Genomic DNA, 17,453 nt, shown 5'->3' with positions numbered 1-17,453 from the left:
CATTCCCTGAGGGCTATGAAGCCACTGAATTTAAGCTGCAACAGAAAAGGGAAGAAGGTACATCCACATATGTTTGTATTTTCATACCCACATTCTGTTTCATCCCTGAATGTTTTAAATTTCAGTGATTTTACTGTGAGTTGAAATGAATAAGATCCTAATGATCTATCATCTCCATTTATATTAGACAAATATATAATCCAATCCACATAAATATGCATGCATTCTTAAAGAGACTGCTAATACATCATGCTAAAGAGGATGTCTCAAAAGAGGTATTTTCAAAAGAATGTACTCAAATCTGCAACTACCTATCACGCTTTACACATAGGCCAAGTTATCTGAAGTCATCAAGAACTCTATATACGGGGTTTGGAGAATTTCTGAAGTAGAGGAAATTATAACACTAGGGGACACGTCTGATTACTCTCCATTAATGTTTTTAAAACCTGCATCTATCAGCCCAAAGCATGCTTTCTTACTTTTTAAAATCAGGCCGTAGTTCTTAGGAGACACTCACCAATTACTAAGATGTGTTTTAAATTTTGAATATTCAGACTGCTAATCTATGGTTGAATTTAATTACCAGCAATAAATCAGGCCTTGTATCTGCACAGATACAAAAAGTAAATAATTCGATCTTGTGTTCAGATTGTGGGGAAGAATAATTCAGTCTTGAGATTTTAATTAAAACAACCCCTCAAATGTAAAGTGTAATTCTTATATTTTAAAACAACCTGAATGTAAAAGTCACTGAGTAGCAGAAAATTGATTGAAGGTTTCAATTCTATTGCAAATTCAAGTTTATGGGATGCCTGGGTGGCTCAGTGGTTGAGCATCTGCCTTCAGCTCAGGTAGTAATCCCGGGGTCCTGGGATCCAATGCCTCATTGGGCTCCCTGCATGGAGCCTGCTTCTCCCTCTGCCTGTGTCTCTGCCTCTCTCTTTGTGTCTCTCATGAATAAATAAATAAAATCTTAAAAAAAATTCAAGTTTATGTCAACCTTTTGAAAGACATCAATAACTGTCTCTAATACACTGCATCTATCCACTGAGCCAAAATGATGCCAATATTCTCCATTCGATTTATGTAAATTTATTAAACCAGACCGTCAAAAATCACTTTACCGCCTTATTTGATAGCTATCTATCAGGTTTCAAAGTGATTCTAATTCCAGGTTGGACATTTCACTACCGCAATATCCAAAATATATATTGAGGCCTATTACATTAAAAGTATCTTTCATGCCAACATTTTTTATTCTCTCTCCTTATGATTCAGGTCATCAATACTGCAAGAGTTTTCCTATTGAAAGTGTCAAAGTCAATAAAGTGCTGTCAGAGCTTTGTTCTTAAAGTGAGCTATCAGTCTTGTTGTCATAAGCTGGTTATTTCAGAGTGAAAAAGACGGTTTGCAAATGACAGTAGAAAAATGTGTTCCTTTTGCCTCTGATAGTTACACTTTAAGTTGATGTGTATAAAAAAACATAACATTACATTTATTTTGAACTAAGAAAATTTTGGAAACAAAACTCAGCGTTAGTTTGTGATGAATACCTAAGGTATTATCTTGCCAGCACCATCTCTTACTTTTCTGAGGATGCACCACTGCCCCTCGACTACCCCATCCACATGGCTTCCTTGGGAAATGACATTCTTACCTGCAAGGCTCCAGTCAACTGGTTCAGATGCGGGTACTTCATTCACCTGGGACAAGCAAGCGAAGCCCTTCTGAGGAATTTTTTTTGGACTGACACCAGAAAAATAGGTTGGTCCTCAGTGTTGCTGAAAAATATATCAAAAACTCATAAGCTATTGGTGGCTCATATTCAATTTTCTGATAACCATAGTGGCATCCAGAACATCTGAGATGAGAGAGGTTATATGCTGGTAGCATTCAAATCCCAGCTCATGGCTGCTTGGGAGAACCAGCTGCTTCTCTGAAGCTTGGTTGTTTAAGTCTTGCATATATTCTGGGAAGTGACTATGAATTTGATTATGGTCATTTATAACCCAAAGAGTCTGGCTCCCACAAGCATAGGGATCAAATTTTTGGTACAGCTGAATCCAACTAAAGTGAGGGTGAGCATCATTCTGAAAGTCAGGGCTTTGGAATCCAACAGTTCAATACGTACACTTTTATTAACATGGATACTTCTTGAAGGTGGCGAAGCAGTTGGTTAAACTACTCTTACCTCTCGGATTCAGACCAAGTAATCACTGAGCTTGAGGGAAGTTGGTAGGAAAATGCTATCATCCCTGTCATAGGATGTCAACTATTTCAGCATTCACAAAAATGAGGCACAGAGAGACAAGCCAACTTATCGGAAAGTTGACAGGGAACAAAAGGACAGGTGATGTAGCTTTTCAAAGACTGCTCTCCATGGACTCAGTAATCTGGGACTTATGAATATCAGATAATAATTCAATTTGGGGAATTGCCATAAACTCTATCCCACCCTAATGTAGTGGGCTGAAAGGGAGCAACTGGCTCCTAGCAATTTGAATGGGTATATTCCTGAGGATTCAGGATTATTAGAAATGCCTGATTCCTTGACACTCTCTTATGCATGCTATAAGAAAAAGAGGACAGGGATGCTTGGGTGGCTCAGTGGTCAAGCATCCACCTCAGGGTGTGATGCTGGAGACCCAGGATCGAGTCCCACATCAGGCTCCCTGCATGGAGCCTGCTTCTCCCTCTGCCTGTGTCTCTGCCTCTCTCTCTCTCTCTCTCTCTCTCTCTCTCTCTCTCTCTCTGTGGCTCTCATGAATAAATAAATAAAATATTTTAAAAAAGAAAAACATGACAAAGCTTCCCATATAAAAATCCATTCATGTTCTAGTTAAACGTGGCAAATTATCCCTAGGCTCCTCTTTTTCCTGAGATCCCACTAAAGTGATAGTTGAAATGATATAACCCAAAAGGCAGAAGTGACAGGAGGCAAGGTAACTGCAGAAAAGAGGTTTTAATACAATGTTTGAAGATAGAAAGCGGATGGAGTAGCAGTAACTATTCTCAGTAACTAATCGAGAACCAACCGAGAATCTATGCCCTTACAGAAAGAGGATACCAGCAGGAAATGGGTTAACACACCCCCACCACAGCACCCATGAAAGGCTCACAGTTAGGTCAGATACCAGGTAAGTGGGGGGTGTGAAATTGAACACAGGTAGATTTATTGACAGTCTAAATAGAGAAGAGTTGGACTCCCCAGCTCTCTTTCCCAGTCAAGCACCACAAGCAACTACCTCTGAAAGAAATGGAAAGCTTTATTATTTGAAAAAAATTAAGTAATGAGGGCCTAGACTGAAGGATGCATGATGGTGGCAAAGTATAAGATTGAAAAGGGGATTAATCAGAGTGTACACATGGAACTGTTGGGTTTAAAGGTCTTCTATTGGACCAGAATTCTTCTCTGGATAAACTAAACACTAGCAAGAAAAGACAGTCACATAGTAAGTTTTTGGCACCCTCCAACAGAAAGGCTTTTTTTAATATATGGGAAGCCGACAGTGAACTCCATGGGTCAAGTAGCCTGATGCATACATACACAACTTGCCACCAATTTTTTTAGTGGCTCACTCTTAATTATGAACTGAGCCAAGTGATCACTGGACATATGAGGAAATCTTCAAATATCTAAGATGAACACCAAATTAACAAAGGGAACTCAGAGAAGGGAAAGACAATGAAACAAGAAACAATTTGTAATCATATAATAAATAACCTCAGACAGACAATGAGCATGGTAAATGCTTATGGAGCTTCTTACTATGGGTCAAGCTCTGTTTTAAGTACTCTAAGTGTATTAAATCATTGAATAATCACAACCATCCTTTGATGAAGGTTTAGCCCATTTTACCAATGAGAAAATTCAGTAGTTAGTCCAAGTTTGCACAACCGATAAATGGCAGAGCTGAAATTTGAGTGTAAATGATCTGGCTGCGTGCAGGTCCACCTCTTAACCATACACTACGACACAATAAAACTATGTCATGTGAACAAAGTCAGTTGTATCTAAAACTCTTCAGAATGAAATATGATAATCATAATAAAGAATGCAATAGAGGGGATCCCTGGGTGGCGCAGCGGTTTAGCGCCTGCCTTTGGCCCAGGGCGCGATCCTGGAGACCCGGGATCGAATCCCACGTCAGGCTCCCGGTGCATGGAGCCTGCTTCTCCCTCTGCCTGTGTCTCTGCCTCTCTCTCTCTCTCTCTCTCTCTCTCTCTCTCTCTGTGTGACTATCATAAATAAATAAAAATTAAAAAAATTAAAAAAAGAATGCAATAGAATATTTAAAAGATAATTTCAAGAAATCTCCCAGAAAGTTAAATTTAAAAATTAATTAAAAGGTAATACAATCAGAGATCCAGTATATGTGATCCAGAACATGACTAATAGGAGTTTCAAAGACAGAGAACAGAAAGAATGGAAACAAGGAAATTATCAAAAATAATGATGATGATGATGATGATGATGATATCAGAAAATTTCCCAAAACTGATGAACATAAATTACCATATGGAAAAATGCTCACTTGAGTGACAACCATGCATAATTTAGAAAATACAAATATACCTCATCATGCAATTTCAGGATACTGCAATGAAAGAGAAGATCCTAAATGTCTAGAGAGGCGAAAAGAAGCCCACATGCAAAAGAATGTAAATCCAAATACGATTAGACTTTTCAAAAGCAAAACCAGATACTTTAAGAGAGTGAAATAGGGCCTTTCAGATTCCAAGTGAAAATTATTTTCAACCTAGAATTCTATATAAGATCAACTTACCTACCAATCATGAACCAGGACAATAAAAACATTTCAGATACCTGAGATTTCAAAAAATACACCTCCCATTCATTTTAGGGATGATACCAGTAAATGCGGCCTAACAAAATGAGGAAGTCTACCAAGAAAGAGGAAAATCATAGCATTAGGACATCCAACTAATGCCCAACCCAGAGACATGGTAAAGAAAAGCTTCAAAATGAGATGCCAGGTGCAGAAAGCATTTGCTCAGATGAGAGTTGAGGGAGTGTGTCAGGAACAAACAAATGAATAAATGAAGGAATTCATAGATTTTCAAGTGCTTTAAGCATTTGCAAAAATATTACTAAAACAATAGAGTAAAATGTTTTAGAATTTGCTAAAAAATTAACATTCAGTACACAGAGTCTAGAAAATAGAAATTATTACTAAAAGGCAGGGAAGAAATATAATAATAATTAACTACTGGACTCATCAGTGAATATGTTTATATTGTATAACATTGAATTGTAAGTTAACCAAATTCTGAATTATGACCCTATTGATTGGGTAGAGAGAGAAAGAAAATGCCTTTTGAAAGAATTAATGGTTCAACTACCATAACAGCATGTTATATATGAAGTCTAAACCATCCAAATGAAGAACAAGCCACATAACTTAATTTTTGTAAAGATATGAACATAAATTCCAGAAGAAACAGCTAAAAGTTGAAAGTATCTAACTCTAGAAGTGAAACTAACGCTGGGGAGAGATGGGGAAGGAAAAATTTTAATGTAAGCTTTTCAGTAATCCTTTGATTTAAAAACTATGTGACAATATTACTTTGAGAAGGCTAAAAATTAAATTCTGTGAATCGCATTCAACTGGATCCGAGTGTCAACATTCCAGGAGCACCTCATCTCCCCACCATAGCCCCTGCTCTCCCTCCCATGTTCTATGAACGGCAAAGTCCACAAGTTCAGTACTAAGAAATGGAAACTCTAAATTTAGGATACAGATTCAAAGGGCTTGGCTGGACATAATTTCTAGCAATATTAACGATACAATCCCAAAAAAAACTAAGTTAACAAGAAACGCACTAGAACATTAAGTTGTACTGCCAAAGGCAGAAAACAATAACAAGTAAGTCTGATTGTTCAGCTCCAGCAACATTCAGCGTGAAGGCCCCTGACCTGTGGGAAGGGGCTGTCAAGAAAACGCAATCTGAGACGACAAATTGCCCCTCGTGTCCCTCACAGTGACCCTGAGGATCCTAGAAAAGGGATGTATGTTGGCAAGTGGACCCTAGAGAGGCCAAGAGACTAATCAAGGACTCAGATGCCCACAAGGTTCTTCACCTTCTGTTCCTAGTGGGCTTCAAATTCTCAGAATTCAAGAAAACTATAGACCTCTCGCATATCGGCATTTAATATCTTCCATTATACATTTGAATTGTTGTAGTTAATATAATCTCTGGCATATTGTAAATATTGACTTTTTTATTTTGATTTTTTTTAAAAATCTTTAAGTAGGCTCCACACCCAACGTGGGGCTTGTACTCACAACCGTGAGATCAAGAGTAGCATGCTCCATTGACTAAGCTAGCCAGGTGCTCCTGTAAATATTGACATTTTAAAATAAAAAGACATCATCTAATATTTTTCATCATAAATTTAAATGGTTAAAAATAATCTAATTCTTGGCATATTGCAAGTATTGATATTTTGACATTTTAAAATAAAATTTTTATAGCACTCTTTTAAATTAATCTAATGGACTGTAAAAACCATAGAGATTTTATATCTATTATCATCCATTTAAAAAAATGCAAAAATATGTCCACGTTAAACATTTGAAAATTTTACATGCCTTTTCTCTTGGAACTCGTATTTATAATCTACTTTCTCCCATGATTTTTTTACTACTGCAATACATTTTATGCTTTAATATTTTTTCTTAATCACACATTATATTTCTCTGCAATAAAATTTTGTATATAGATTAAAACGTTTTTAAATGTAATATAATTATAAGGTTCGGAGCATTAAGATAAAATGAACTAATTATTAGAACACAATTGATGAAAATAGTCTAACTGTACTATAATTCTAATGAATAATTATTAAGCATAAAGATAAATTAATGCATCCATGTACTTATTGCTAGAATGAAACGGGTGATTCCAACATCAGCCAGGACTGAGAACCAGTGGCCTGCAGATGTAAGGAGCCAACCACCAGAGGACAACAAATGGTCTGCTCAGCTGCAGCCATCTTCTCAAACTTTTATTGTTAAAATGCAGATTGACTTGCCCCAGCAGGTCTGGGGCCTAAGTTCCTGTGGGCCTCACAAGCTCCCAAGTGATGCGGATATTACAGGTCCAAGGGCTACACTTTGAGTAACAAGAAGCTGGAGCGGTGGTTCTTAAGCTCAGCTGCGCCTCAGAACCTCCTGGGCAAGTTTAATAGCACCCCACCCGCCCCCAGCTATTCTGGTGTAATGGGTCTGAACTGTGGCCTCGATGTTGGAATTGTCTAAAATTTCCCACGTGATGCTACTTGTGGTGCAAAGTTTGAAAACTACTAAGATAGAAGATGAGACAAACTATTCCAGTCCCCTTTCCACCAACATTGTTCAGTCAAACTGAGCACAAAGTATCAAGACTTTTAAAAATAGGAGGCCTAGCTCCTGGGTCAAGTAAACAAGAAAGGAAGTGGCATCAGCCCTTCATTCCCTCTTCTTGCTCAGCCTTACCCTAGGGTAAATCATCCTGTGGTCTGGGAATTCTCGCCATTGGGATAAAGAAGCTTAGGGCTACACGTGGCGTTAAGATTCCCTCCCAGGCTGTCTGTGACTGGGCCCATGCCCTGGAAGGCCTACCCCTCTAAGGAGAAATGGTCTAAATCTCCAGGTATCATCTGCACGAATTGTCTGTTGTGGGCTGGCTGGCCTCAGGAGCGCGTAACCAGTGTTGGCTGTGGGAGGACCACGCTGAGAAGGGCCCTGTACTTGGCTTAATGCTCTGCTGGCACCATCTTTAAATGCTTAATAATACTGCCTTTGGACTCCTGCTACATAAACGAAGTCTGATAGGACAACGGAGCATAAGCACGGAAGGCAGTGCCCACAGACCATTTCTTGCTGCCCTCTTCACCTGCAGCATTCTCACTAGCCCATGAGCAAAAAATTCCAGTGGACTCACAATGGTGGGAGTCCAGTGAGACTCAAATTTAAGTACAGGGGAAGCGGGTTCTATCCATGACTGAGTAAATGGAGGCGCTGACAATTCCCAAAGGCCCCCCCTTCCCATTCTATCCAGATTCTGAAGGAAAGGCCATGGCCATGATGGTCTGAGAAACATCCAAGACCAATCATATTCTTTATTATTCGTGTTCCTCCCTGTAGTAACTGACCACTGACACTAAAAACCATGACATAGAAGGAAAGAGAAAAGGAGAAAAAAAGAGTAACCTACAGTCTGCATATATCAAGAAATGAAATTAAAGAAGCTGAGGCAGTTTTATGCAGCTTTTCCACTCTTTCTATAAGAACGAAATGCATACACGTGCACGAAATACAGACTATGTAATTTCAGTGATTCTGCCTATAAGTGGAATGCTGTTTCATTTACATTTAGACTATAAAGATGAATGAAAATTCAAGCTAATAACTTAAAATGGTAATTTTTTTTTTTACTTTCAAAAACATTAAATAGCAAATTAAAAACACCGTGGCAATTTGGGAGAGACTGCAGAGTACAGAGAAAAGCTTGTTTGACACTTTTTTCCAGCTACTTGAGCAAAGGGGGTCCTACTTCTCTATTTTACACGGGGCCCCAGGTTAAGGACAGCATTGTTGCTTGTGACCAAGATTCCAGAGAGTCCTCAGCTCTCGCTCCCCGCTGTGCTCCCAGCCACGCCTGCTTCCTCTCAGTATTGCACACGCTCAGGTCCTTAGAGCAGACGTGGGAGTCCCTTCTTCTTGGCTTACTTACTCTTCCAAGAAGTAACGGTTTAACTATCAAAAAGCTCAATTGCTTTATCTTCAAGAGAAACACAGATGAAGTCCTACTTTAGTGCCAGACCTAAAAATACGTCAGTGGCTCAGTTCTGCTCATTGGTACAAAACTATCTTTATTTACTCAAAGCAGAAAATCCTAAATCAAAATGTACTCAATATTCAAACCCAAACATTCATTTGAACTCTTATTTTGCTTTTTCTTAAAATAAGTTATTTTGAAACTTTTCAATGTTGTTGTTAATAGGGAGGTAGAGAGAACATTAGCAGAAATAGCCAAGGTTATTTTTGCTACTGAGCAAGAGTTTTTCAAAACCATAAGTTCATACACATGTTTTCCAATTAATACTTATGACTGTTATTATTCCCTTTCCCCTTTTTCATACTCAATCTGCCCAATCTAAATTTTCTGGATTTTATTCTAACATGATAGATATAAATTATTTTCTTCAAGTTGCTTTGTTTTTCTGCATTTTCTTATAAAATTTTATAGCAAAAAATGAACATCTATTAATTTATGCTTACATGCTAAAGGTTTTTGAATTTAATATCTCTACTATATTCAATATATTAGCAATGAATTCAAGAAGTCTTAATACCAATATCACCCAAGGTTCAGTTTCTTTGATAGGATTTAATGATATGAAGGCATATTAAAAAGAAATATTCATGGTATGTAAAATACTCTATTAACTTTAACTACTTAAACTTAACAGAATGATTTCAGATACAATCCATTCCATGTAACAATAGCACCATTATTCAAATTAAGTAGCATTAAATCTTTTTTTCTGAATTGTGCTACTAGGTTTGGCTAATTGGATATCCATATTAAAAAAAAAAATGAAGCCCTGAGAAAAGTCAGTTCTTGTTGTATTGCAAATCCAACCGCAAGAGTTAAAACAATAAAACTTAGAAGAAAATGTAGGAGAAGGTCTTCATGACCTTGGATTAGGTAAAAATGTCCAGCTGGGGCTAACAATAAAAAAAAGATTATAAACTGACTACACCAAAACTGAGAGCTTCTGTTCATCAAAAGACACTAGTAAGAAAATAAAAGGCAGCCCATAGCATGGAAGATATCTGCAATACATTAATCCAACAAAGAACCTCTATGGAAAATATACAAAGAAATCAATAAGAAAAAAAATTAAAAAAATAAATCAATAAGAAAGGACAAATCAAAAATGGAGAAAATGACTTAAAGAAGCACCTAAGGTGCACAGCTTGATTAGGCACCATGATTAAACAAATTAAAAGCAAATGTACTATCAGTATATACCCTCAAAGAAATAGCTAATGTTGGCAAGAATGTGGAGCAACCAAAGGGGTCAAATACTGATGGTGGGAGTGTAAACTGATACAAACAGCTTGGCAAAATAACTGGCAGTATCTCCTAAGATGGAAAATGTGCCCAGTTGATGATTTGATATATACAAAAGAGGCATGTACATATGTTCACCAAAAAAAAAAAAAACACAAAAAGAATGTCCACAGCAGCACTTTTCATAAGAGCTGAAAAAAAAAAAATTGGGAATTACCCAAAGTTCTGATCAAGAATTGAATGAAAAATAAATTGTGGTGTATTCATATAATGGAATTCTAGTTAGTTACAGAAAAAAACCCACAACAATGCACAACAATATAGAAAAATCTCAAACGTAATTCCAAGTGAAAGAAGCCAGTTGCAAAAGAGTAAATATTGATTTCATGGATATCAAGGTCTTGATTGCTTCCTCTCTGAGGGTTGCTTTACCTGGATGGATTCATTTCGAAAAAAACTCATCAAACTTTACACTTATAGTTTATACACTTGTTTGCATGTGTATGAGGCTTAATTTAAACATTTTTTAAAAAACCCTCTGCCATATGGAGAACGTCTATATTTCTAGCAGAATATTATAACACTTTGCTTAGTTATAATATTTGCTTAGTATAACATTCTCTCTAAGAGAAAAATTGAGTGTGGGTCGCCTGGGTGGCTCAGTCAGTTAAGTGTCAGAATTTTGATTTTGGCTCAGGTCGTGATCTCAGGGTTGTGAGATCGAGCCCCACTTTGGGCTCCACACTCAGGGAAGAGTCCGCTAGAGCTTCTCTCTTCCTTTCCCTCTGCCTGTCCCTGGGCTTATTCTCTTTCTCTCTCAAATGAATAAATAAATCTTTAAAAAAAATTCTCTCTCTTCCGGTCCCTCTGCCCGTCCTAAAAAATTAATTAAAAGTTAAAAAGAAAAAAAAAAAGAGAAGTTGAGTGTGCACGCATGTCGGTGTATGTTTGAACAGGGAGTTGCCCTTCTACACGTCTCAGCATAACCCAAAAAGGAGCCATCATCCTCAATTAATATTGCTAACTCAGCTGAATCAAATATTTAAACTATTTTGGCCACTTTCCTGGTATCTGCAGAGCTAGGAAGCCTAATTGCATTGGAAGTATAAACTTTTTTTTTTTTTTACTTGTGTCACCCCTTCTTGACCCGAAATTGAGTTAAATTGCGAATAAGCATTGGAAAGCCATTGTAGGATGTGAGTTTATAAAGCCAAATGCATTTTTTAAAGTTGATAAAAACTTAACCTTGACCTTTGTTTTTTCACATCCAGGAGTCTGAGCTATGCGTTGGCTATTTCCTATCTACAGGAGCACCGTAATTAAGCCACTGCTCATTTCTGCTAAGGTATTCCAGCCGCTGATTGTCTCTGTTCTACATGCTTCCCTAAACCTTCCCCTAAAACAAGTAAAACTAAGTTGTGAACCTTGATTATCTATCACTAAAGTTTCTGGAGCTTTCTGACAGGCAAGAGCATCATCTGAACCCCCAGCTTTGGCTCCAGGTTCCCACGAGGACGCTGCAGGAGTGGAGGCTTAGACCGGGCTGAGGTGGACGCGATGTGGGCCGCAGAGGGCCGTGGGCTCTGAGGGGTGCAGGTGAACCGCTGGAGAAAGAGAGCAGAGATGTGGGTGGCGGGAGGGAAGGGGAGAAATTTGACTCTGAGGAAAGCAAAGGTCCCTGAAGAAATAAGACACAAGGACGGACCCAAGGCCAGAGCTGAGTCCAGGCTCCTGGGGCCTGAGCCACCTTGGTGTGGTTATCTAGACTCTATGAGCCATACCATTTCCTTACTGATAAATTGCTGATAATAATACCCACCGCAGCATCACTATGAGAATATAAAGCAAGTTTACAAACCATCTGGACTCTAACAGACGCTCCATGTTATTTATCCATTAAACTGGAAGCTCCTCCAGGGGCCGTCATGCGTTGTTCAACGCGGCCTCAGTGACCAGTCAAATCCCTGCCAACAGCAAGTGCTCAATACATAGTCCTTAAATGAGTACGTTAAGGAATTAGATGATTGTTTGGGAATATCAATTAACGGCTGAAAAATATCCCAATTAATGTAGAGCAGGGTTTGTTTTGAAATACTAGGTGGACCCGTCCTGCTTTCCTGGAATCCCACGCCAGAGCACACAGATGAAAACCGAAGTGTCGGGATCCCTGGGTGGCGCAGCGGTTTGGCGCCTGCCTTTGGCCCAGGGCGCGATCCTGGAGACCCGAGATCGAATCCCACGTCGGGCTCCCGGTGCATGGAGCCTGCTTCTCCCTCTGCCTGTGTCTCTGCCTCTCTCTCTCTCTCTCTCTCTCTCTCTCTCTCTCTGTGACTATCATAAATAAATAAAAATTAAAAAAAAGAACTTCTTAAAAAAAATTAAAAAAAAAGAAAACCGAAGTATCCGCATTCTAGGTTCATCGCCTGCCCAGAGGCCGTCCGCCCTCCTACAGGGCTTTCTGAGCACCATCATTTCCGCAGGACTCCTGGGCACAAGCCCTGTTTTCTTGATTGAACCCTGCCATACAGACCCTCCGAACCCCAGGCGTCCTCCACCCCTACACGGACACGCGCAGAGCCCAGGTCCAGGTCATGCAAACGCACACACCCTCGGGCCTTCGTGTCCCCTCATTACCCCTCAGGCCAACCACGGCTGTGAAAGCAGAAATAGCGTGTCCGTCTCCAGCCGCATCTTTCCAAAGGACACCGACAGCCATCGAGCCTGCCCGAAGGCATCAAACCGGGCGTCGGGGTCACTGGGACGGAGGAGCAAAGGCCTCCCCTCGCCGTCAAAAGCCGACGCCGTCCAGGGCCTGCGCGTGCTTGCAGGTCGGGGACAGAGCCCTGGGTCACGTCCCCCACGGCCCGCCTGGGAGCTGATCTCGGAGGGCAGCCCCCGGGGACGACTCTCCAGCCCCATGACCTCCCCGAGCTCCCGGAGAGGAGGCCCTGGGGCAGCAGGCGGGGAGCGGGGTGCGACCGCAGGTGCCAGCAGGGAGGGCACAGCCGGCAGCGAAGGATGGAGACGCGGGAGGGGCGGGACGCGGGCGGCGGCCCTGGGGGGGCGGGGGGGCAGGTGGGCCCGACCAACCCTCCCGCCGCCCGGCCCCCGCCCCGCAGAACCAGGTCAGGGCGCCTCCGGAATTCCCCGCTAAAGTGCACTCCCCGTCACCTCTGGGGACGCCCGACGTCCGCACACGCGCTCCGCGATGTAACGGGGCCATTGCTTGCTGCTTCTGTCGAGCTGCGAGCCTCCACGTCATTCGCCTAAACTTGGGAGGGCGGGAGGGCCGGGAGGGCTCACCCCGAAGCCACCTGCTCCCGAGGCCGGCGCTGCCTTCCCATCCTCTCCGCGCCCCACGGAGCCCCGGCTGGGGGCGGGCGCCCCGCGGGCCTTGCCAGGGGCCGTGCACCCCCCACTGTCTGCCGGCCGCACCGGCTGAGCGCCCCCCCCCCCGTCTGCAGGCCGCACCGGCTGAGCGCCCCCCACGCTTCTGTAGGCTGCACCGGCTGAGCGCCCCCCACCCCGTCTGCGGGCCGCAAGGGCTGAGCGCCCCCCACATCCGCGGGCCGCACCGGCTGAGCGCCCCCCCCATCTGCAGGCTGCACCGGCTGAGCGCCCCCTCCCCCCACCCATCTGCAGGCCGCACCCGCTGAGCGCTCCCCCCCCCCCAGTCTGCGGGCCGCAAGGGCTGAGCGCCCCCCCTCCTCTGCAGGCCGCACCCGCTGAGCGCACCCCCCTCCTCTGCAGGCCGCAAGGGCTGAGCGCCCCCCCTCCTCTGCAGGCCGCACCCACTGAGCGCTCCCCGACCCCGTCTGCGGGCCGCACCGGCTGAGCGCACCCCCCCTCCTCTGCAGGCCGCACCCACTGAGCGCCGCCTCACCCTGCAGCATCCGAGGGCCCTGAAGGCGCCGCTCGCCCCCCAGCCGGTAGCAGTTCTCAGAGACAGTCACACTCGCATCCCCCTACAAAAAAACAAAAAAAAAAAAAAAAACAAAATCTATTTACATAAAAAGCAATAAATCAACACGGCTGTATCCACAGGAAAACAAAATACGTGATTTCATTAGTAACACTGATTTTAAAGGGCTGGTTGCTCAAAGCCCGCTGGAGCTCGGGGGCGTGTCGTCCTCGCAACCCACGCGGAGCGACCCGACCCGAGGGTCCAACGAGGCCGCCGCCTCTGCCTGCCTGGGGGGCTGCGACCTCGGGGCGGGCGGGGGGGGGGGGACGCAGCCCAGGCGCTCCGACCTCCCGCCGCCCCCTCGCAGCACCCTTTCCCTGCTGCATTCCCAGCACGATCACACAAAATCACTCACATACTAAAGTTCTTTAAAAACCACCATATCTGATTTACATGAAGAAGGTGGTAGTTCAGAAATACTAAGTATAATATATTGCATCTTAGAGCATAAAACTTTGTTGGATCTTGCACTTTTCTTTAAGAGCAAATCAAATAGGCGTTCCTGGGAGGCTCAGGGGTCGAGCACCGGCCTTCGGCTCAGGGCGTGACCCCGGATCCTGGGGTAGAGCCTGCTCCTCCCTCCGCCTGTGTCTCTGCCTCTCTCTGTGTGTTTCTCATGAATAAACAAATAAAATCTTTAAAATAAAAAAAAAAGAGCAAACCAAACAAATTACAAAACGCACATAGGTAGAGTTTTTCTTACTAAACCAAATTCACACAGATGTTGGTTTAGAGGCTTGGAGTCAGTGACCATGTGTTTCATGATTTCAAAAATAACAGGATTGCTTGCAGGTCTGTGAGAAGCTTCACACAAACCCGAAGCAAAGAAGCCCTTCCTAATTTCAAAGCGTAATTGGATCTGAATGAAGCAATTCAATGATGCGTGTTGGAATTATTATTTCCAGTGATATTATTTTATGATTTTTGATGCCTTTGGAACACTTCTTTTTCACTCAAGTAATTTTAATTCACACACATATATCTTCTATCTGAAAAACTGAAATTTGACACATGCGTATTTTCAAAAGAAAAATTGTTATAAAAATGTTCTTTTGCAGGGATCAGTTCTTGATAGTGCTAGTTTTGTGCATATTATTTAGCTGCACTGTCACTTTTATGTATTGATCATACATCCTCCTTCTTTTCTTTTTTTTTTTTTTAAAGATTTTATTTATTTATTCATAAGAGACACAGAGAGAGAGAGGCAGAGACGCAGGCAGAGGGAGAAGCAGACTTGATCGCAGGCCCCGGGGGTCACGCCCTGAGCCGGAGGATGGTGCTCCACAGCTGAGCCACCCAGTGCCCCCCAAGCCTCCTATTTCCTTGCATGGAGATGTTCTTTCACCCCACAGTCCTCCAGCAGCTGAGATTGGATCAATGATGCCAGAATCGCAGAATTAGGTAAAGAATTTCCGACCTGCGTTTCCAAACCTGAGCAATTCTCTGTGCATCAAGTGATTTCAGTCTAACGAAAATTAGGGGGATTTTTTTCTAACTTCCCAGTTTTCAGTGTTATATTTCAGTGCTGCCACACCAGACACTTCAACTCTCTTTGCTGTGAGGAGTGTCTGCTGGAACTGCCTCCACTTCCCTCACGATTTACAAGGAGCAGTAGAGGGAAAGGGGGAGCAAGCCCTCCCCCCGACCCCCCTACACACACACACAGGCCTTTACTAGCCATTACCCTTTTCCAGTCCTGTGGTTAACCTTTCATATTTTTCGTGTTCCCACAAAGGAGCAAATACTAACCTACAGATTAAAGGGTCCCCAAGGCAGGGATTGTCACCCCATTAACTGACCCAATCCACATCCTTTACAGCATATGCCAGTTCTTACAGTGCCCACTAGAAGGTACACTATTTCTTTCTAGTTTTTTGAGGATGACTCCCAAATTAATGGTTAATTAAGGGCAATCTCTTCTAACCCTCTAATCCCCCCACACGTTCACCTAAATTAAGCACTCAATATCAGGGACCTCAAAAACAAAACAAAACAGGGACACCTGGGTGGCTCAGCGGTTAAGCCTTTAGCTCAGGGCATGACCCTGGGGTCCTGGGATCGAGTCTCACATCAGGCTCCTCGCAGGGAGCCTGCTTCTCCCTCTGCCTGTGTCTGTGTGTGTGTGTGTTTGTGTGTGTATCTCTCTCTATGTGTCTCTCATGAATAAATAAATAATTTCTTAAAAAAAAAAACCAGAAGAGTCACATTTAATGGATCAAGTGGCCCATTTTGTTGAAGTAGCAAGAACTACCTGCCTTAGTCCAACGGCAGGATCGTTTATTAACCCAAGAATTCTCAACCTCAGGAGGAATGTTCATGGGCACCGCGTGCATCATGATTTGTCTGTGCCACTACTTACACACACACACACACACACACACACACACACACACGCACGGTCCACACGCCCAGCAAGGCTCCTGAGGAAAAGAGGAAGGAGTGGAGATGAATCTCAGGTGAGCCACCGCACAGAGCAGATGTAGAGCAAAACCCTCTCCGGCCCAGAGCTCAGCCCTTTCACCCTCCGGCCTCTCTGCTTCCACGGGTCAGAGCAGGGCAGTTGTTTCGTGAGTGTGTGAACTCAAACGCAGGCCTACTTGTCAATGATGAGCAGGAAGGAAAGCTCCTGCCTGTGTGTCCTTTGACTCGGGTGGGCGACATGGTCTCCAGGAGCCAGGCCTGAACACTCCACGAGCCTACGACTCCGTGTGACCTTCCACAAGAATTGTCGTGCAGAGGCAAACTGCTAATCTGGACAGCTGAGCTCACTGACCTTCTTAAGGAAATGCAAATGGGCTTTCCTCTCAACCGCAATTATAATGTAATGCTCCTAGTATCACTTATTCAATATATTATCTTTTTCCTCAACTGCAGTTCGTGTGTTTGGTGCAATTGGTATTTCCGTCAACTGTGAGGATGCCCCATGTCATCTGTTTTTTTTTTTTTAATATATCCTATTATATTTAGCTTCTTGTTTAACTTCATGATAGTAATTGACTTTTGTTGGTCACTGCGTGCTCGCTTCTATAAGGCTAGCCAATTTTCTCCTCCGGATACTACCCCAGAAATCTCTAAAGCTATCATTGCTCCCTATCAACCAGGATGTTCCACCCCTCTCTCGTATTTCTTACCCTAAGTTTAATCTACCCTCAACAGAGACCTAGTTCAGTTTGGAGGAAGACAGTATAAGGTCCTGAAATCTGGCTCCTAGTCTTCCCTCTACATTATTCATACCACCCTTTGCATTATTCATACCACCATCACCTGCCTAATATCAGAAGCAGTGTGATTCCAGGAACACAGGAGTAGACTTTCAAAGTCAGCTCTTCAGCTATATGTGCGAACTAACTGGTGCTCACCAAGATTGTTAAAACAGTGGGTATTTCCTGCCATGAGTGAT

The sequence above is a fragment of the Nyctereutes procyonoides genome, unplaced genomic scaffold (assembly GCF_905146905.1).
Source record: "Nyctereutes procyonoides isolate TBG_1078 unplaced genomic scaffold, NYPRO_anot_genome, whole genome shotgun sequence".
In the NCBI taxonomy this organism is placed as follows: domain Eukaryota; kingdom Metazoa; phylum Chordata; class Mammalia; order Carnivora; family Canidae; genus Nyctereutes; species Nyctereutes procyonoides.
The sequence above is the reverse complement of the archived record's forward strand: the minus strand, read 5'-3'. Positions refer to the sequence as shown.